Source organism: Heptranchias perlo, chromosome 19, assembly GCF_035084215.1.
Source record: "Heptranchias perlo isolate sHepPer1 chromosome 19, sHepPer1.hap1, whole genome shotgun sequence".
Taxonomy (NCBI): domain Eukaryota; kingdom Metazoa; phylum Chordata; class Chondrichthyes; order Hexanchiformes; family Hexanchidae; genus Heptranchias; species Heptranchias perlo.
The window spans coordinates 23042547-23064103 of NC_090343.1; the positions used below are offsets into that span (position 1 = coordinate 23042547).

The 21557-nt window shown below is 40.5% G+C and overlaps 1 protein-coding gene across 1 annotated transcript in view; it reads left to right on the top strand.

The window, feature by feature from the left end:
- LOC137335445 (sodium/potassium-transporting ATPase subunit beta-1-interacting protein 3-like) overlaps nt 1–21557 on the top strand; it is a 153888-nt gene that overhangs the window by 70980 nt on the left and 61351 nt on the right. The window lies entirely within an intron of this gene.

Below are 21557 nucleotides of genomic sequence, written 5' to 3' on the forward strand. Positions count from 1 at the left end.
GTCCTTAAAATGCATTGTGGGAATAGAATAGAGGGAGGTTTTCTTGGCTTCTGGCTGTTCTATACCTGACCTGTCGATTATTGATGCTGATACTTGGGTGCCTTAAGTGACTAACCCGTTTTATTTCCTCGTACTCTATCTTTGACCTTGATGAACACAAGAAATTACCAAAATTATGACAAAACAGTCAAAAAGTCACGTTATATTGGTGTTCCGATATAATGGAAAAAAAATGTTAGTCTTTGCAATATTCTAATAAATACCTGTGAAAGAAAAGCCTGCAAGTATAGTCTGCACTCAGAGTTTAATCGCTGCTAGGTGAGGAGAGTTCGTGGATTAGGAGTTGCTTGTAAATTTCTACCTCTGTCAGAAAATCCAGCAGGAAATGACTGGTTTTGTCTTTCCCAGAATTTTTATATTAATAGATTACTGGAGGGGAGTGGGGGTAGATTGCGTCGGATTAAAGTCTGTTCTTTTACCTCTGAAATCTGATATCAAATCTAATCCAGAAAAATGTGATATAATTCTCATGTCTGCTTATTGTTCTGGACCTAAAATGAGGTTGGGCATGGGGCTACAGCACCGAATTGACCCTAATTTAGCATTGATTGAAATCTCACACAAAGAAGCCATAGATGTGGAATAAATGTTGCTTTAGGGCTGTTCTGATGTTGGGGCTGAGGTACATTGTTGAGGCAGAACAGACTCTGTAATAGTACTCACCAAACTTGACGTGAGAGTACTTGGTGCCGGCATGATATCTAGAATGAAGTGTTCCATTTCCCAGCATCTATATGTCACCTTGCTAAGCACAAAATTTATTTTAAAAATGTAATTAAAAATCATATTATTGTTGTTTTTTCCCTTTGTCCTCCTCCATTTATGTTATGCTGTGTGATTCACCATTACTTGACCTAGAGAAAGAAACGACTTGCATTCAGATAACATTTGCTTATGTCTGCAGAATGTCTTAACCAATGGATTACTTTTGAAGTGCAGTCACAAGCTGACACAAGAGAGTGGACAGGCAACCTTGGCCCATCTTCTGTTCTATATTCATCTGCTAGGAGATGAATGAATTTGACCTCAAGGGAATACCCCTTTGTCCTGTTGGGAAGCTCTGTATTGTACTACGTTGCACCAGTGCACTGATACATCAGTGTGTTCTATCATCAGCCTGCCTTGCTTTTATATTCCCTTTCCAACATAACTACAGTTTGATACTAAATGCTATTATAGGTTAGTTGATGTATGCTATCATTCTAAATCTGTGTTAAAATGCAATGTGCAATAAAAGAATCATCAGGTACTTAAACTTTATCTTGTGGGTGCAGATTAACACCAAAGAGGTAATTTTATAAAATTGTGCTTGTGGTGTGGAACTATGTCCGTTGAGAACACATTTCAGAAATTCAGGTGCCGCTCCTCACAATTTTCTGGCAATTAGAATAAAAATTCATGGCGACTGTATAGCTGAATTCCTGATATCCACTCTCAATGGGTGAAGCTCCATGCTGGGAACCCACATTCGTAAAATTATCATTCAAGACTTTCAACTAATAACAGTATAAAGAGGCCATTTTAGATAATTGGGTGTGAACTTTCTCCTATTTTGTTGATGAAAGCATGAAGCCAACGTTTCATTATTTGTTAACCAAAGTAATACAATACACAACTAATCCCTGTTACCAGGAAGTATCTGTGCCATCCTGTGGTAATTCTGTGCTACAACAGATTTCACACAGCAGTGCAGTCCTCTTACTATATTACTGGGGATATACATTATATGATTTTTTTTTCCCCCCCTTTTGAGGTTCAATTGTAGAATTTCTGCTGAAGCCACATAAAATCTATTAATCACCCAATAATCACAGTTACTGTGGGTGCATTTATGTCTTAACAGTCGAATCAATGTGATGTGGTTTTGCTGTTTTTGTAGTATTACAAAATTATTAATCTGAAATCAGGGCATGATGTGACTCAGAGGCAAAGTGGAATGAAATTCCATCCTCGAGGGTGTATCACTTTTTACTATAGAATTGAGTTGAGCCCTGACTCCGGATTTAGACCAAAACTTAGTGCCATTGTAAAGGAAAACCATTGTTATAGTGCAAATGAAGCCTATAATACAAAACCAATTATATAAGAGTTGATGCTACTCTGTTGAGTGGAAAGCCACGTATGTTTTGGCTAAATTTGCACTTTTTTCAAGAGTTCGTCAAAATGAAAATCCAGCAGTTGCAAAGTTCTGACATGCAGCTATAAGGGACACACTGGGGTTAAATTCGATAACCCCCAATTAACCTGTGCCCTGTTCTTCCGATACAGGCAGCATGTGAGATTCGAGCTGCTTGGTCATTACCATGATTCGTATGTGTATCCAGCGCTACCCGTGCTGTTGAGAGGGTGCGTGCACAAGCAGGAGGCCTGAAATGGGGTGTGGCCAGCACCAGTTAAAGGCAGCCTGCACCTCAAAGCAGAGGTGAACAGTCAATGGGAGTAGGGCAGAATGGCAGGCAGGATTGCTGGACTGGCAAGAGATCGTGCACCAAGGTCCTTGCACGACGCACCGGAGGCCCTGGTAGAGGAAATGGACGAAATGAGGGCCATCCTGTACCCGCAGGATAGTAGGAGAACCTCCAGACACCAGCTGCGGAGGCAGTGGCCCAGGAAGTGAATGCCAGTAGCATGGCACCGTGAACGAGAGGGCGAGGTCGCTCAATGGTTCTGCTGCCGAGGGGTCAGATGATAACTTCGATGGGTCAGGCTACTGAAGACGGCTGATGGGTGTACACTACCAAATGCTTGTTGCACTGGAAAGCCTGTCAGAAAGCCTGCACACAATGTCAAGGGGCATGGAGGAATCCACCTTGAACGTAGCACAGGTCTTCGGGCAGAGCTTGGAGCTAATCCTTACCCACATGGAATGGGTGGTCAGCTCCTTCAGCACACCTGAGGAACCCACCATGATAGAATCATAGAATCATAGAATCATAGAAGTTTACAACATGGAAACAGGCCCTTCGGCCCAACATGTCCATGTCGCCCAGTTTATACCACTAAGCTAGTCCCAATTGCCTGCACTTGGCCCATATCCCTTTATACCCATCTTACCCATATAACTGTTCAAATGCTTTTTAAAAGACAAAATTGTACCCGCCTCTACTACTGCCTCTGGCAGCTCGTTCCAGACACTCACCACCCTTTGAGTGAAAAAATTGCCCCTCTGGACCCGTTTGTATCTCTCCCCTCTCACCTTAAATCTATGCCCCCTCGTTATAGACTCCCCTACCTTTGGGAAAAGATTTTGACTATCTACCTTATCTATGCCCCTCATTATTTTATAGACTTCTATAAGATCACCCCTTAACCTCCTACTCTCCAGGGAAAAAAGTCTCAGTCTATCCAACCTCTCCCTATAAGTCAAACCATCAAGTCCCGGTAGCATCCTAGTAAATCTTTTCTGCACTCTTTCTAGTTTAATAATATCCTTTCTATAATAGGGTGACCAGAACTGTACACAGTATTCCAAGTGTGGCCTTACTAATGTCTTGTACAACTTCAACAAGACATCCCAACTCCTGTATTCAATGTTCTGACCAATGAAACCAAGCATGCCGAATGCCTTCTTCACCACCCTATCCACCTGTGACTCCACTTTCAAGGAGCTATGAACCTGTACTCCTAGATCTCTTTGTTCTATAACTCTCCCCAACGCCCTACCATTAATGGAGTAGGTCCTGGCCCGATTCGATCTACCAAAATGCATCACCTCACATTTATCTAAATTAAACTCCATCTGCCATTCATCGGCCCACTGGCCCAATTTATCAAGATCCCGTTGCAATCCTAGATAACCTTCTTCACTGTCCACAATGCCACCAATCTTGGTGTCATCTGCAAACTTATTAACCATGCCTCCTAAATTCTCATCCAAATCATTAATATAAATAACAAATAACAGCGGACCCAGCACCGATCCCTGAGGCACACCGCTGGTCACAGGCCTCCAGTTTGAAAAACAACCCTCCACAACCACCCTCTGTCTTCTGTCGTCAATCCAATTTTGTATCCAATTGGCTACCTCACCTTGGATCCCGTGAGATTTAACCTTATATAACAACCTACCATGCGGTACCTTGTCAAAGGCTTTGCTAAAGTCCATGTAGACCACGTCTACTGCACAGCCCTCATCTATCTTCTTGGTTACCCCTTCAAAAAACTCAATCAAATTCGTGAGACATGATTTTCCCCTCACAAAACCATGCTGACCGTTCCTAATCAGTCCCTGCCTCTCCAAATGCCTGTAGATCCTGTCCCTCAGAATACCCTCTAACAACTTACCCACTACAGATGTCAGGCTCACCAGTCTGTAGTTCCCAGGCTTTTCCCTGCCACCCTTCTTAAACAAAGGCACAACATTTGCTACCCTCCAATCTTCAGGCACCTCACCTGTAGCTGTCGATGATTCAAATATCTCTGTTGGGGACCTGCAATTTCCTCCCTAACCTCCCATAACGTCCTGGGATACATTTCATCAGGTCCCGGAGATTTATCTACCTTGATGCGCGTTAAGACTTCCAGCACCTCCCTCTCTGTCATATGTACACTCCTCAAGACATCACTATTTATTTCCCCAAGTTCCCTAACATCCATCCATGATGCAGCGTCTGATGGCCGATGTCCGCTGGCTTCCACTGCAGCACATTCAGCTGCCATTGCATCACTTCCAGGGCCACTGCCTCTGCAGCTGGTGTCTGTGATCAAAGGTCTGCAAGCTTTGGGTGAAGCTCAGACTGCTGCTGTTGTGGCTCTGGGTACCACTGTGGAATGGGGCTTCCAGGGCGTCGCAGCACTCCAGCAACCTGTTCTCCTGTTCTTGAGCGATATCAATAATGTGAACAACATCTCCCAAGGATCAGGTGAGCACGAAGAGCCTGGTTGACAGGGCCAGAGTTCCTTGTTGCCACTTTGCGTGTTCTTCCACTTCCCCCTCTGTCTCCTCCTTCTCAGCCTCTTCCTCTGGCTCTCAGGGTCTTGCCGGATATTCGGTGGCAAGGGCTGTTCCCCCATAATGGCAAGGTTGTGCAGCATGCAGCATACCACAACGAATCTTGACACCTGCTCAGTACTGAGAACTGCAGGGCTCCAACAGAATGGTCCAGGCAGCGGAAGCGTTGCTTTAGAATGCCTATGGTATGCTTAATGATGTTGCGTGTGGCAGCATGACTCTCGTTGTAGGCCCTTTCTGCATGTGTTCCTGACCAGGGTCATGAGCCACCTCATGAAGCGATAGCCCTTGTCACCCAGTAGCCAGCCTTTCACTTGCTGAGCTGGTTCAAAGATAGCTGGCACATTAGACTGCCGTGTAATGAAGGTGTTGTGACCGCTCCTAGGGTAGCGGGCATTGACCTCCACGATGCACTGTGTGTGGTCGCACACCAGCTGCACATTCAGGGAGTGGAACCCCTTTCAGTTCATGAAGATGGCCAAGTTGACATGTGGAGCACTTATGGCAATATGCGTGCAGTCAATGGCACCCTGCACCATGGGGAAGCTGCATGCGAGCAAACCCTCGTGGTCGTTCTGCTTCTCTCTATCAAGAGGGAACGTGGTGAATCTATTGCACAACTCGTATAGTGCTTCCATGACCTCCCTTATGCAGCAGTGCACTGCACACTGTGAGATGTTGCACAGCTCGCCAGGAAAGGCCTGAAAGGATCCAGAACCGTAGAAGTTCAGCGCCAGGTTACCTTCACAGCCACGGGCAATGCTGTCCTTGCCCTGCTCTGAGGCTGTAGTTGTGGCTGCAGCAGGTGACGGATCTCCGTCACGACCTCTTTTGTGAACCTCAGCCATCGGATGCACTGATCCTCACTCATCTGGAGCTAAGAGTGGTATTCCTTGAAGGCCTTCACGGGATATGGCCTCCTGCTCAGTGCCCTGCACCGCCGCCGCCTCCTCCTCCTCCCTCTCCTCACAGCTTGACCTGCTCTGTGTGGCCTTTCTGCATGCTCCCAGCCGTGTTCTATGCCCAGCGGGAGTCCTAGCAGACCACTCATGGTTGTCAGGAATCTTGTTCAAACAATGTTGTAAATTACACCAACCGTAAGGCAATACCTGCCAAACCACTCTCTATTATACTATAGCAACTCTCTGTAAGTATAGGAAGCTTCAGTAAACACATTCTATTCTACCAGCAGCCAGAAGCAATAATCCAGCAACTAACCTACAACATCTGCATGATCCCTTTAGATAGCACTGGTGGGGGGGTTGGGGGAGGGGTCTTCCAGGCACTCTAAGACATGCTCAGATGTTCGAGATTAAGACAATGCGTTGAGTGGAGCGTTAAGTGCCAAAATAGTGTCTATCACTTTAAATCAGCGTGGCACACTGATCTTACACATATTCTCCCTACTTTACATGCTGCCGGCGTTCATTATCTGCGCGTGCGCGAAACCCTTTACCAAGATGGTGCCCGGCACATGTAACATCAGAAGCATGCGTGCATTTTGGAACTTCGGGAGGCCATGTAGCGCCTGAACAACGGGTGCTACACAGCCCAATTTCTAGCCCACTGTGTTTGATCATCAAACCAAAAAGTTTGAATAAGCACGACAGAGATGAATGACCTGTCCCTTTAAGTCAACAGACAGGTTTGACATCTTATCTGAAAGACAGCACCTCTGATGATCGTCACAGTACTGAGAGAATGTTGCATTATGTATTCAAGTCTTGAATACAAATCTCCTTAGATATCGGCGTGGTGCCAGAGGACTGGACGATTGCAAATATTACACCCCTGTTCAAAAAAGGGGAGAGGGATAAACCCAACAACTACAGGCCAGTCAACCTAATGTCAGTGGTGGGGGAACTTTGAGACATTAATCTGGGACAAAATTAATTGGCACTTAGAAAAATATGGGTTAATAAATGAAAGCCAGAAAGGTTTTGTTAAAGGCAAATCGTGTTTGACTAACTTGATTGAGTTCTTTGATGAAGTAACGGAGAGGATTGATGAGGGCAGTGTGGTTGATGTGTTTATGGTCTTTCAAAGGACGTTTGATAAGGTATCACCTTAATAGAATTGTTAGCAAAATTGAAGCCCGTGGGATTAAAGAGGCAGTTGCTGTGTGGTACAAAAGTGGATAATGCACGGAAAGCAGAGAGCAGTGGTGAACGGTTGTTTTTCAGACTGGAAGGAAGTGTGCAGTGGTGTCCCCCAGGGGCCGGTGTTGGGATCACTGCTCTTTTTGATGTATATATTAATAACCTGGACTTCGGTCTTCAGGGCATAATTTCAGAGTTTGCAGATGACACGAAACTCGGAAGTGTAGTAAACAGTGAGGAGGACATAGACTGACTGGTGAAATGGACGGACATGTGGCAGATGAAATTTAACGCAGACAAGTGTGATGTGATATAAACTAAATGGTACAATTTTAAAAGGGGTGCAGGAACAGAGACCTGAGGGTATACATACACAAATCTTTGAAAGTGGCAGGACAAGTTGAGAAGGCTTTTAAAAAGGCATACGGGATCCTTGGCTTTGTAAATAGAGGCATAGAGTACAAAAGCAAGGCAGTTATGCTAAACCTTTATAAAACACTGGTTAGGCCCCAGCTGGGATATTGTGGCCAATTCTGGGCACCACACTTTAGGGAGGATGTCAAGGCCTTGGAGAGGGTGCAGAGGAGATTTACTTGTATGGTCCCAGGGATGAAATACTTCAGTTACGTGGAGAGACTAGAGAATCTGGGTTTGTTCTCCTTAGAGCAGAGAAGGTTAAGTGGAGATTTGATAGAGGTGTTCAAAATCATGAAGGGTTTTGATAGAGTAAAATAAGGAGAAACTGTTTCCAGTGGCAGAAGGGTCGGTAACCAGAGGACACAGATTTAAAGTAATTGGCAAAAGAACCAGAGGCGACATGAGGAAAAACAATTTTACGCAGTGAGTTGTTATGATCTGGAATGCGCTGCCTGAAAGGGTGGTGGAAGTAGATTCAATAATAACTTTCAAAAGGGGAATGGATAAATATTTGAAAGAGAAAAAATTGCAGGGCTATGGGGAAAGAGCAGTGGAATGGACCTAATTGGGTAGCACAGGCATGGTGGGCCGAATGGCCGCCTCCTGTGCTATATCATTCTATGATTTGAAGTAGGATTTGAACCCAAAGCTTTTGGATTCTGAGATAAGAGTGTTACCAAGTGAGCCAAGCTGGCACTTGAAGGAATTAAAATAAGGCAATTAATGCTTGAAAAAGTAACCACTGCCATGTTGTGTACCCATGGTGTATACTGGATGACATAGACATATAGTTCAAATCATGTTCTTATCTAAAATTACTCCAGAAGAATGTTGCTCAAATATCCAACACAAAAGTGTTAATTATAGACGCACTTTGCCGAGTATTAATATACAGTGGTCATTAAGTCAATTTTTGAATATTATGGGATGATTTTCAACTGCCGACATATCACCCTTAATTCATCTTTTTGCATCAGCCTGTGGAGCATATACATTGGATGACAGATTCTTAGGTTATAGCATTGTTTTATAAATAGCATTTTATAGATTCATTTTGGCAAATGTTACATTTCTAAATTCAAAGGGACAGAAAAAATTAAACCCAGAGAAACAATCCAGTTGATGTTAAAGCAACAGAGAAAATCTTACTGGGGATGGAAAGCACCAGCAGATCTATGGAAGCATCTGTCATGAATGAGTTACGTTGGCCATTTCCATGACTGAAAGAGCCCCTGTAACACACCAATACTGATGAGGTCCCAAATTCTGTACGTACAATGGCTGTGCACCTGCTGGTGAGATCATCAGGTTGTCTTTAGATGAATCTGGCAACTGTTGTAGAGGGAGCAGTGCTGTAAGGAGCACCTCCAGTGTGAAGTGCCATGCAGCCAGGAGGGACTACTAAAATTACTGAATCCTCCATAGTTAACAACTGATTGAAAACTATATTGATCCATGTTGGCACGATAAGAACTACTTGTTGATGTACCTGACATTACATAGAATTATATAGAAATTACAACACCAAAAAAGAATTTTAAATATGAGGATGAGAATTTTACAGGCGTTGAGGCGTTGAAGAACCAGGAACCAATGTAGGTCAGCGAGCACAGGGGTGATAGATGAGTGGAACTTGATACGGGATAGAACATAGGCTGCAGCGCTTTGGCTAAGAGGGTGGAGGATGGGAGGACGGCCAGGAGAGCATTGGAATAGTCGAGTCTGGAGATGACAAAGATATAAAGGAGGGTTTCAGCAGCAGATGGGGTGAAGCAGGGCTATGTTATGGAAGTGGAAGTAGGCGGTCTTTGTTATGGAGAGGATATGGGGTCGGAAGCTCAGATTGGGTCAAATTTCTGATTTTTGATCTATCCAACTTTGTAAAAGTATGATTCTTTTCCAATATTCAGCTGTGTTTTGTTTCCGTATCAATGAAATTAACAGATAATAGAACTCAGTGTGTAAGGTGAACAGTTACATTTTTGTCATAAGCCAAGTTGTTGCTGATGAATTCCAGTTTGGATATGTAATGCATGAGAGGAAAGAACTACCATTATTATTCTGTATGGTGTGCAAAACTAAATTTTGCAGTGGACTGCAGACTTTCCTACTAACAGCTTATGTTCCATGTTTATCAATCAACTGAAAAATGACAGTATCAGTTTATGCAAAAATAAAACTGCTGCACAGGTTTAATTTCTCTCTTGAGCAGACTATATTGCTCTGCTTCCCTCATAAGGCCGCAATCATTTTCTTCATTTGTTTCTGAATTCCTTAAGTATAAAAATGAAAAAGGTGGAATTTAAGGGACAGCAGCACTGCAGGGTGTAAACATAAATGCATCAGAAAGGAGGCCAAGATGATGCTGTTTTTTGTCTTCCTTATGTGAACGTGTGGGTACTACCCCAAAACTCTGACTGGCCATGACAGATGTGAATGGTTGGCATGTATGATTGTTAAATCCAAGTGTCCCCTAAGTATGCCAACAGATGGACTTCTTTACTACTTTCATAAAATGGAGATCAGGTTATGTTTGGAAAAAGCAAAGAAGTACATAAGAAAAGACTTCCTAACATTTTTTAAATGTGATCATACAGCCCATTGTAAAAATGCTACTTGTTCAAACGTAGCTATAACTTATGGAACAGAATCAGTCCTATATGTTCATTATTGTGTATGCAGATCTATTGTATATTTCCTTATAACAATTTTAATAGGTTCCCCAGTAATTTACTTGGAATTTATGCAAAACTGAGAAGTTCATGTTGAAAATGTGCCTTATTGACCACTTTTGACACCTTGCCAGCTGAGGCAATGTGGGATCCATTTGATTGCACAAGTTCCAATGTATGCACAGAATCATGCAGGGCATTCGGGGGTGACTTTAGAAGAAGATCCAGGCAGCTTGGTAAACGTATCATTCACGTGCAGAAGTTCAGGCGTGTACATACTCAGAACAGAATTGCGGGACATTCTGGGGCTGACAGTTGGTATCTATGCTGAGATGATCTTTGTGTATCATCCACCAGTTTTTATCTCTTTGCTAGCCTTTCAAAGCCTGTTTGTGGCCATTAAACTCATTAACTGCCTCTTGGTGACAGGAGTCAGCATTCCTGATGCTTGACTTCAACCTGCTTTCTTCCTCCCTCCACTTTGTTTTGTTCTGGAGCCTTGCTTACCTTCCAGTTCTGATGAAGAGTCTACACTCAAAATATTAAGCAGTCTTCTTTTTGTAGTGTATTTAAAGCAATAGCTGTTTTTATTTCTAGTTTAATTGAAGTCTGTTTGTGAAATTGTGTTGGCTATTTTGTTGGGAAATGATTTGTTGTTGTAAATTAAAGGCATATGCCTTAATTATAATTCTTGCAACTGGTGGACTTGATATTGGAACTTTGTGGAAGTACTGTGTGTAGCTAAAGGATAGATATATCTTCACTGAGAGTCGGTGATTTTTAATCATAACATATTTTTTCAAAAGTTAAGGACAAACAGAATAGCATACTACAATGTCCCTTATTGTCAGAAGAGATTGTAGCTTTCATCAATCAATTCAAAAAAAATCAAGCAAAAAGACCTTGAGTCAAGTCTTGTCTATTAACTGCAGAAAGAAGCCTGATAGTTTCATTTGTATTCATTCAATGTATAACACAAAGTAATCTGCTAAAAATAGACAAAATTAAAGGACACTGCACTGTTGTTCTTAATGGACAAAACAGTTTTGTTCATTTTAAGTATTCAGTGAAACAATTAACTATTTTGCTGCCTTCTCAATGCTAGGACCTTCTGACTTTCACAGTTGGGAGAAAAAAGGGTTTTGTTTCCAAAAAAAAATCAAATGAGACAGAATCATCATCTATTTAACTGACAGAGTTCAGATGTGGTGAATTGCAACCATTGACATCTGAGGGGACCTGCCTTGACACTTATGTCATTCAAATAGCTTGTTTCCAGGGGCTACATATTTAGCCCTTGTCATTTATATTTTAGTCATTGACAGAGTATGAGGGGAACTTGAACTGCATTCTTACTGAGAAGTACGTTTTCCTCAGTATCACATGTATTAACACTCAGAAATTCTGTGAACAAGTCGGAATTTAAAAAAAAATCAAATTGCTTACTCCATTATCATTTTGATGTGATTATTGAAAGATCTCTATGTATTTTTAGGATCACTAACAGGAAAATGTTTATAAGTTATTTCTCATTGTGCACCTTTTCATTTATGTAACAGGGTAAAGGTACATTGAGTATTATGGACATATTTACAGGAACCTTTATGTTTAGAAATTATTAAACTTTATATTAAAATTTTAAAAATCACTGATGCAAAAATTGTAAATTGATTAAACCTAATAAATTGGTAAATATATTGTTTACAATGATAGGTTGCTGAAAATCAGAGTAAGGGCTCCAGTTCGAGTCGTGCTGCTTCTTCTCGTGGCTGATGAGTCTTAATTCAATATTTTTATTTAACTCAAATATTTGAATGTGGTTTTATTATGCTTCATTGGGAAGATAACAACAGGTGGGCTTCGTGCTGATGTATGTGTTCAAACCTTCCATTGTAAAGCAAAGAATATCAGGAGTTCAGATAAAGACACTAAATGACTATAAATCTCAATCCTGAAAGCAAAAAGATTTTACATTTTGTATTCTCACTCTAAAGCTCCTTTAGCCATCAATGATCTTCTCTTCACAATTTATAATGTTTCACATTTAAATGAATAAAGTGAAATCCAAAATAATTTATAATTTAAAATTTGTTTGTTATATACCCACTTGCTAATTTGTAAAATCATTGCTTCATCACATTGAAAAGAACGGAATCATGAAATGGACAGAAAAACAATGGGGCAGAAATTTGACCTAGTCGCGGGTGTAAACAAGCACAATGAAGTCCAATTTCGGTGTCCAATGTCCTGCGCCCCAAGGATGCGTGAAAGACGTCTGACCCGATATTGGGTTGGGCGATTTTTCAGGCATTCCAATGTTAGGCCTCTCATTTATACCTGGCTTAACGCCTGTTTTACGACCCCTCTGTGAAATTGGATTCTGATGAGTGGAGCAGGCTCCAGGTATTCTCCGCTCGGGATTCTTCAGCAATCGCTGTGGCCTAAACCGCCAACTGGTACGTTTTAAAAAAAAAAAAATTGTTTCTGTGGAGCCAGGAGGAGCAGGATGCTTCCTCCCACTTCACAGTACTCATAAACGCCCATCCCTGTTGTCGCTCCAACCACCATCCTAACAGGGCAAGCAGCTCGAAATTCATCTAAATAATCTGGATGAGCTGCTGGTGCCTGTCACGCTTCCACAGGCAGCTCGCCCAGATTATTTCGATGAGGCCTGAGGCTCAATTTTGGACTGGTCTTGGGACCAGGTTTGACATGTGTTGCCGCCTCCGCCACCGAATTTGCATCCAAAACCAGATGGTGATGACTTTCTACCCCATTATGATTTGCTGTCTGGTTTCTCCATATCATTACATATATGGAGGCCCTATGTATTTGACATTATCAACTAATTTTGGTTTAAATTGTTTGTTAGTGTAATCAAAATTGAAACCATAAATGGTCTGATCAGAAAGTGTGCACATTGGGAGCAGAATTGTACATCATAATCTTTTCCCATCTGTATTAATAATTTAATGTGGACTGTAGTCACTCATCAGAAGACAGCTGATTAGATCTTTCTTTAATTAATTGCTTAGTCAGTCAAATCCACATTTCCTTTGGGAAAGCCTTTTTATTTGTATACTATTTATATTATAGCCCATTTAGTTGTTATCTTTTCTGGGTAAAGCAACCAAGCTAACCAAAACCAACCTGAACTTAACATGCATGCAGACACAAACATACCTTTGCACATATTGGCTGGGCATAAATTAATCTGCTGTAAAAATACTTTTGGAAATACCTTTTGAATTTTTAAATTTTACTATTATTCTCTTCTCATCTGTCTGAAATGTATCTTCAAACTACAATTTTTAAATTAATTTTTTTATACCTGTGCAGTGATGGCGAAGCTTGAGTTTTGGAAACGGTGAAGATTAGTTCTTGCAGAGCTTTAAAACTCGTGGCCAGTATCATTCTGCACATAGTAATGCTACCACCTAGTTATCATTTACAGTGATATTGTAAATTTACATCTGCCATAAGATTGGAAATTCAATTAAATAGGATTCCTTTTCCTACAAAATATTTGGAAAGTCCTGGGTAATGTGAATATAAGTGGATTGAGTTTATGCAGAACTACTGGTGATGCATCAGTGACCAGCAATGCAAAATGTAGAGAAAGAACCTACTCGCACAACATATGATGCCTACCCATGTTAAATATTTGAGCCAAGAAATTATTGTCGCTGGTGTTAGTGGAAAAAGGATTTCCTTTGTCTGCTATTTTAATGCAGGCATTAACCAGTTTTATTTTAAGTTGGTTAATGCTTCTGCTAAAATAGTGGACAAAAATGTCAAATGATCACATTAAGCATCATCTTCTAATATCAACAACAGTAATTTCTAAGCTATAGTGCCTTTTTTATTTCTGACATTACCATTTTATTCTGAGAATAACAATTTTACACTGGCATGTCTTTACAGGGAAGCTTTTTGTGTAGTACTGATGCTGGCTGTCATAAAATAAAATGGAAATTTGCTTCATTTTATTTCACAGCTTTAATAAACATAATTTTATTTAAATTATTGTTTAACCACATTTGCTTAATGTCTTTCGAAATTTCTGGAATTGATTTGAAATGGTAATTAGTTGTTCAATGTATTTGGTTGGCACATAAATGGTTAACCAGATGACTGATGTGTGGAGCGATATTTGAATTCGCATTTTCCTTTATAAATTTCCATTATTCCCACATCCCTGAGCCGTTTACAGTGTATTCTTTGTATCATGGACTTCATTGTTCAGCCCACGAGACATCACAAATCATGAACAATTTTCATGGAGCTGGTTTGGTTCCTTAATTAGGTGTAACGGAATGTAGTGCACTCAGCAACATAAACACTGGAATCACACATGTCAGCACCCACATCATGGTGGCAAGTTATTGCAGGAGGTGCAAATTCTTTTTCTTTTCTGTAAAATACTTTGCCTGCACTAGGCAGTAGCTAAGTTCAGTTTACTTCAGTTGTAAATAAAGAAATCTCTAAATTATGAAGGGACAGCCATTTTCTTTTAGAAGAAAAGCTTATATTTCTACAACGGCTTATTATGTTCTCAAGGTGTCCCAAAGCACCTCATATCCAATAAATTATATTTGAAGTGCAGTCACATAGAAATGTTGACTCACACTGGGGGACTTCCATGCTTTTCTTTACTGAGTGCCATGGGATCTTTTGTATCTACCCAAGCAGGCAAATGGGGAATTTCTTTAACATCTCATGCGAAAGAGAGCATCTCCATTAGTACAGCACTCTCTCAGTACTGTAGTGAAGTGTCAGTCTAGATTATTTACTCAAATCCTGGAGCAGGAATTGAACCCATAGGGAGAGAAATTGGACCATTACCCTAACCCATTTTTCAGATGTGAAACAGCGACAAAAAGATCTAATTTCGTGGGGCTATATCCCATGCCCAAAAAGCTCCTGAAATATGTCCAATGCCATTTTGGCTCAGGCGATATTCAAGTGCCCCTGATGGCCACCTTAAACAGGTATTGGGTCCCTTGTGTATGCTAATGAGGGGCTTAATGCTAGTTTAAGGACCCTTCTTGGAAATTGGTCCACTCAGGTTTTCCTGTTCTTGCTGCAGCCTACCAGTGGTCCTTAAAGGGACCTCTTGAGGATGCCAACTGAAAGATAAGTTTCTTCTTTTAAACTTACTTTCATGTGGAGCCAGAAAGAGCAGTAGTGCTCACCGTGTTTATGCTTATGAAGCCTGAGGCCTGCACTGTTCAAGTTTTGACCAGTTCCACAGGCGATGGAGCGGAAGATAAGTGCCAAATTATTTTTGTGGGCTCTGAAGGGCCGCCCTAGCCTGATCTTGAGGCTTCAATCCGGCGAGCTGCATCAGGATGCTAGGTGGGTGCCCTACAGATTGCCTGCCAAATTTAAATGAGGCCGTGGCCTGAAAATTGCGGGGGCTTCTTTGCCATTGGAATGGGTGGCTGGCCAAAAGTCCAAATCGCCCCCAAATTATCTGTTGCATTTGTCAACGTAGCAACAGTGACTGCACTTCAAAAAGTAATTCTTGCTTATAAAGTGCTTTGGGCATCCAGAGGATGTGATGATGTGCTGTATAAGTGCAATTTTGTTCTTTCTTAATAGAGGGTTTAAGCATTGAGTCAGGCTCCAGGTATACGTGAGAAGTGAGAGGAAAAGTGACAAACATTCAGAAAGAAAGAGAGAAGCCTCCAAATTACATTAGTGGACGAATGCGTAAAGTGATTAAATGACATTCCCTACCTGCTGTTTTAATGAGAGCAATAGCCTGATTTATTTTAAATGGATTACTGCCTCTGCTAAAATTGCAGACAAAGCAATGTCATAGGAGCACAAAGGTATTTATTTGTTAACATCAATAGCAACTTCTAGGCAATAGATAGTGTGGGAGTGCCTATGGGAGGGATACACAATGGAAGACATACAGAAAGGAAAAGGAAGGTAGAAAGAGTGCAAATCAAATAGAATGACAGAGAAGGAGAAAGAAAGAATTAGAAAGTACAGAGACAGTTACAAGACAGGGGGACCATCTTTTTATGTTTTATCCATGACCAATGTAATGAGAGATTAACAAGCAATATATAAAAATCTAGCCTTTCTCAGTGTTTGGTCTACTATTTTAAATCTTTGTTTTTTTGTGCTGGAATGTTGGTAACAGATCTTCATACTTCTGCATCGAGCGATTAAACCAGAAGTAACAGCTGATACAAGGAATGCTGTATTATTTATATTGAGACTTGACCGAGTCTGATGATGAAAAATTTACACAGGCTTTTGATGTTGCACAAATCCAACTTTCACAGTACAAATACTCTTTACTGAACGAAAACCTAGTGGACTAGCAGATGATAACAAGTTAGATACCCCATAGGTTAGAAATTATTGTTGCTGATTCTAGTGGATGAATGCATAATGCTTTCACGTGATATTTCCTTACCTGCTATTTAATGGAGGTGATTACCTATTTATTTTAACAAGTGTTTGACTATATTTTAACATGTTTCGAATATATTTTGACATGGGTTTAACAGGTTCAATTTATTTTAATATAGGTTAAATTCCTTTATTTGACTATATTTTAACATGTTTAGCAGGTTGAATATGTTTTAATATGGGTTAAATATATTTTAACATGGGTTAAATGTATTTAAACATGGATTTAATATATTTTAATGTGGTTTTAACGAGCTGAATATATTTTAACAGGGGTTAAATATATTTAGCTATGGGTTTAACATAGCCCCTACGCCCTCACTTCTAAAAGCAAATGCAGGGATCTCATCCATTTCTTCGTCACCAAGGCAAAGACCATCTGTTCAGCTGCCTCTAATGCTTCTATCTTCCCTACCAAACCAAACTTACTCAGTCCCTCTTCCACCTTAGCCTTGAACCCCTGCCCCTCTCTAATTTCATTTCTATAACTACCGCACCCCCCACCCCTCCAATGCCCTGTTCAAGCTCATCTTGTCCATGAGATCTATCTCCTGTTCCCTCGACCCCATTCCTCCTAAACTCCGGACTCCTGGCCCCCATACTAGCTAATATTGTAAATTGTTCCCTCTTCTCAGGTACTGCCCCCTTCCTTTGCCACTGACATATAAGCTCTGCTCAAAAAACCCGTCCTCCACTCCTCCGTCTTCGCCAACTACCTCCCCATCTCTTACCTCTCAAGTCCTTGAATATGATGTTGCCTCTCAGATCTGTGCCCATCTCTCCTGCAACCTCCTTTTTGAATTCCTCCAATAGATTTCTGCTCCTTCCAGAGGACTCAAATGGCCCAAAGTAATGTCATGAGCAACATTCTGTGTGACTGTGACTGTAGTGCATTATCCTTCCTTGTCTTCCTCAACCGCTCTGGAGTCTTTAACACGGTCAACCACACCATCGATCCATCGCCTCTCCTCCATTCCTCTGTTGTCCAGCCAGATGGGACTGCTTTTACTTGGCTCCATTCTTATCTATCTTATAGCCAACGCATCCCTACCAATGGCGTCTCTTCTCAACCCCACACCATCATCTCTGGAATCCTCCACGGATCCTTCCTTGGCCCTTGCCGCTGCTTCAACTACATCCTGCCCCATGATGACATTATCCATAGACATGGGGTCAACCTCTATCTCTAAACCCCTCCACTTCTCCACCTGCCTCTCCTCCTTTAAGACTCTCCTTAAAACCCACCTCATAGGATAGTGATCAATAATAGTGTTTCTAATTTGGCCCCTGTGACCCAGGGATCTTGGAGTATTTTATAAATGATCTTGGTGAAGATTTTGAGAGTATAATATCTGCATTTGTAGATGATAAAAAGCAGGATGTTTGGAGGAAATTCAAAGAGATTAATTCCACCCATGGCAGATTTAATGTAAGAGAAATGTAAAATAATGCATATTGATCTAAAAATAGCAAGTATGATTCCAGAATTAAGAGTCTATCATTAAATTAGGTGCATCATGAATAAAGATCTGGTTGCAACAGATGACCAGATACTTTGTGTGTCACTCGAGTGATTGGTATGGCAAACAATCATGAGGACAAATTAAATATTGGGTTGTAGCAATAAATTCATAGGATATAGGTCCATGGAAATGATAGAGATTTTATATATGTAAATAGAAATGGAGTGACATCTGTAGTTGTGGTAAGTACAAAAGATGTAAAAGCAGTGTGAAGATTCAGAGAAGGGCTAAAGTGATGGTAGATGATTGAGCTGTGAAGAAATATTAAGGAAGATAAACCAAAAGAAGGTTAAGGGCACATATGATCTAAGTGTTTGGAATTATGGAGGAAGACCATAAATACGATGGATACAGAGATGTATTTTGTGTAAAAGCATAAAAATTGTGATACACTTTTGCTGTGGTATGGATCCAAGAGCAGCAGTAACTCACTCAAATGGTCATTTGCAGTTGTGAATCTGGACAGTGAGTGCTGAGAGGTACTTGATGTGGAAAGCACAATGGTTGCGCGCGCGCACACACATGCACCCCGCCATGAGCTAGCAATCAGGAATCGTAGAATGTTATAACATAGAAATAGGCAATTTGTGCGCTCTTTTTATGGTCTCGCTGACCACTGGAAACAATCTACTACTATTTACCTAATTATAACCTTTCATAATCTGAAAGAGGTCTATCAGGTCACCTCCTAACCTTCTGAGCTTTAGTGAAAAAATTCATAACTTCTCAAGTCTGTCACCTTTAATGACCTGCATACCAAGGCCCCTCTGCTCCATTTAAAATTTTACCATTTAAAGTGATCTTAATTCCAAAATGCAATACTTTTATACATTTTTATACATTGAGCTGCATCTGCTATCTATCAACCCACCCTGCCAGGCTATTTATGTCCTCCTGCAGTCTTTCACAATTGTGACAATTTGCCATACTCCCCCAATTTGATGTCATCAGCAAATTTTAATATTGTTCCCTCAATTCCTAAATCCAGATCAGTCCTGGCTGCTTTCATCCTCTTCCCTAGCTGAAGTGTATTATAGCACCCTGAACTGAGATCAACTTACTCAGTACAGACCAGCAACCAAACCTGCAACCTTCTGGTCTGCATGGCTTAACACGCACCAAGCCATAAGGGCAGATCCTGTTGCAGTTTTAGTAGTGGAAATGAGAGAATAGCAGCCAAAAACCTGGTGATAATGGAGAGTTGTAGGTCTTGAGGGGGAGATCATTGAAAAAGGAATCAGTCACTGCCATTAAAATTATCATTGTTTACAGAATCATAATCTGTAATTGAAATCATAAAATATTAACAATTTATGATCACACTTTATCTGTACAGTTGTTTCAGATTTATTTTCCTTAAGTGAGTCATTTGATGAACCTATTTTACTGCCTTGATTTCTGACATTGCCCGTGTTATTTTCCAATCAGGATTCAAAAGCATCCAGATTATCGCAATTTGTAGTTACTAACTAGTCACTGCAACCTCAACTTGTACTTTTCAAACTGCCATTTACTGTCTTTACCATTCATGGAAAAAATAACAGTCCAGCAGTAGGAAATATCAAACATTCCAGCAATTGTTACAGTGCCAAAAGCTTTGATGGGGCCTCATTAATTGGATATAGCCCCCTCAGAATCTACTGATATGAAACCAGGGTGTGAAACTCCCTCATCCTTAAATTGTAGGAAAAGATTCAGCATGACTATTAAACAGGGAATCAACCACCTTTTCAATAAAATTAACAGATCAAAGAATTTCACCCACTCCCTTTTTAAAATATATTTCAGCTAATCTTTTACCAAGTGATATATTGAAATAAATTATTTCACTGCCATTGTGTTGGTGGCCATGATGTGGAGATGCCGGTGATGGACTGGGTTTGACAATTGTAAACAATTTTACAACACCAAGTTATAGTCCAACAAATTTATTTTAAATTCCACAAGCTTTCGGAGGCTTTCTCCTTCCTCAGGTTTTCCACACCGTTCACCTGACGAAGGAGGAAGCCTCCGAAAGCTTGTGGAATTTAAAATAAATTTGTTGGACTATAACTTGGTGTTGTAAAATTGTTTACAATTGTGTTGGTGGATATCAGCAAGATAAACAATTAGCCCACAGATGCCAAAAATAATGGTTCCTGAGCTGCTGCAACCAGGAGTTGTGGGAGTTGGTTAGCCGAGGCTGAATAGAAGAGATGAAATAGTTGGAGTAGAGTCCATGATAGGGTAGTCTATATATCATTTACAAAAGGAGCAGGCTTGTTGGGCCAAATGAACTTTTTTCTCTTGTTCTATGCTATATTTGACCTTGATACCTAGTTAAATAATAGTAACATTCAACAAACTCTGCTGTCAAGGTAATAGCAATAGAATGACACCAAAATAGCTGCACCAGTTTAAGCTTTCGCTGATTGCTCTGTTGCTGTTAATTAGCCAGGCTGTAGTGACTTACTGTCAGGATAGTTCAGGATAAATGCAATCAGTTTTTTTTAATCAGATTTTCTTCCCCTGCCCAGGAATAAAAAAGTGCCAGTGACCTCTAGTTTTAAACCATATCTATTATTCCGAACAGTGAATTACAATTCTCTCAATGATGGTACTCGTTGACTTTTAGCTCTACCTAACCTGTCAACCTAGCAAAAGTCTGGTTAGGCCTTTTGTACAGAAGACAGAAATTATCTTTTTTTTCTGTGGTTTAGAGTATCTCCTGCGAATTAGCTGGAAAATATAATTGGAACCCCCTTGGAAGACTCTTGGCAGAAAAGGATTCAACGAGTGTTTAATATGACCTGGTTCTGGCTCCGCTGTGCCATCCAATAGCAGCAGACAGTTTATAAGAGCAAGCATTTAAAATTCAAAGGTTGTATGAGTGCTAAACCTTAACAACGTTTTTGTAGAAGCTCCATCTGGCACAGTACACTAATTAAATAAGCAACATTTAAAAAAAAATGTTGGATACACAGATTTAGAACTTATACACTAACAGGTTTTGACTTCAAATAAATTACTAATGCATGTAGAGCATTCGAATATTTCTACATCCAGCTTTAAGATTCAAGCCCCTGAAATTTACAGATTTTTGTGGCTAGTTTGTTATTTCAAATCACAAATTAAAATGTTATTTTTACAGATTTCCCAGGCACATTTATGAATAAAGCAGCCCCCCACAGTGTTCCAGCAGGCTGACATTTGGTGTTTTGGGAATCCTGGCTAATGCCAACATCATTGGATCTGTTCATCAGTGAATGATGTGATTTCAAAATGAGTGTTACTTACTTTAACATTTAAATTAGTGTGAAATGCAATAGGTTTCATTTAAGATGGAGAAACTTGACTTAATTTTCATATGCTTTTAGCTCCTTGTGTCTGAATCCACAACTCATAATTGTCAAAAAATCAAAAT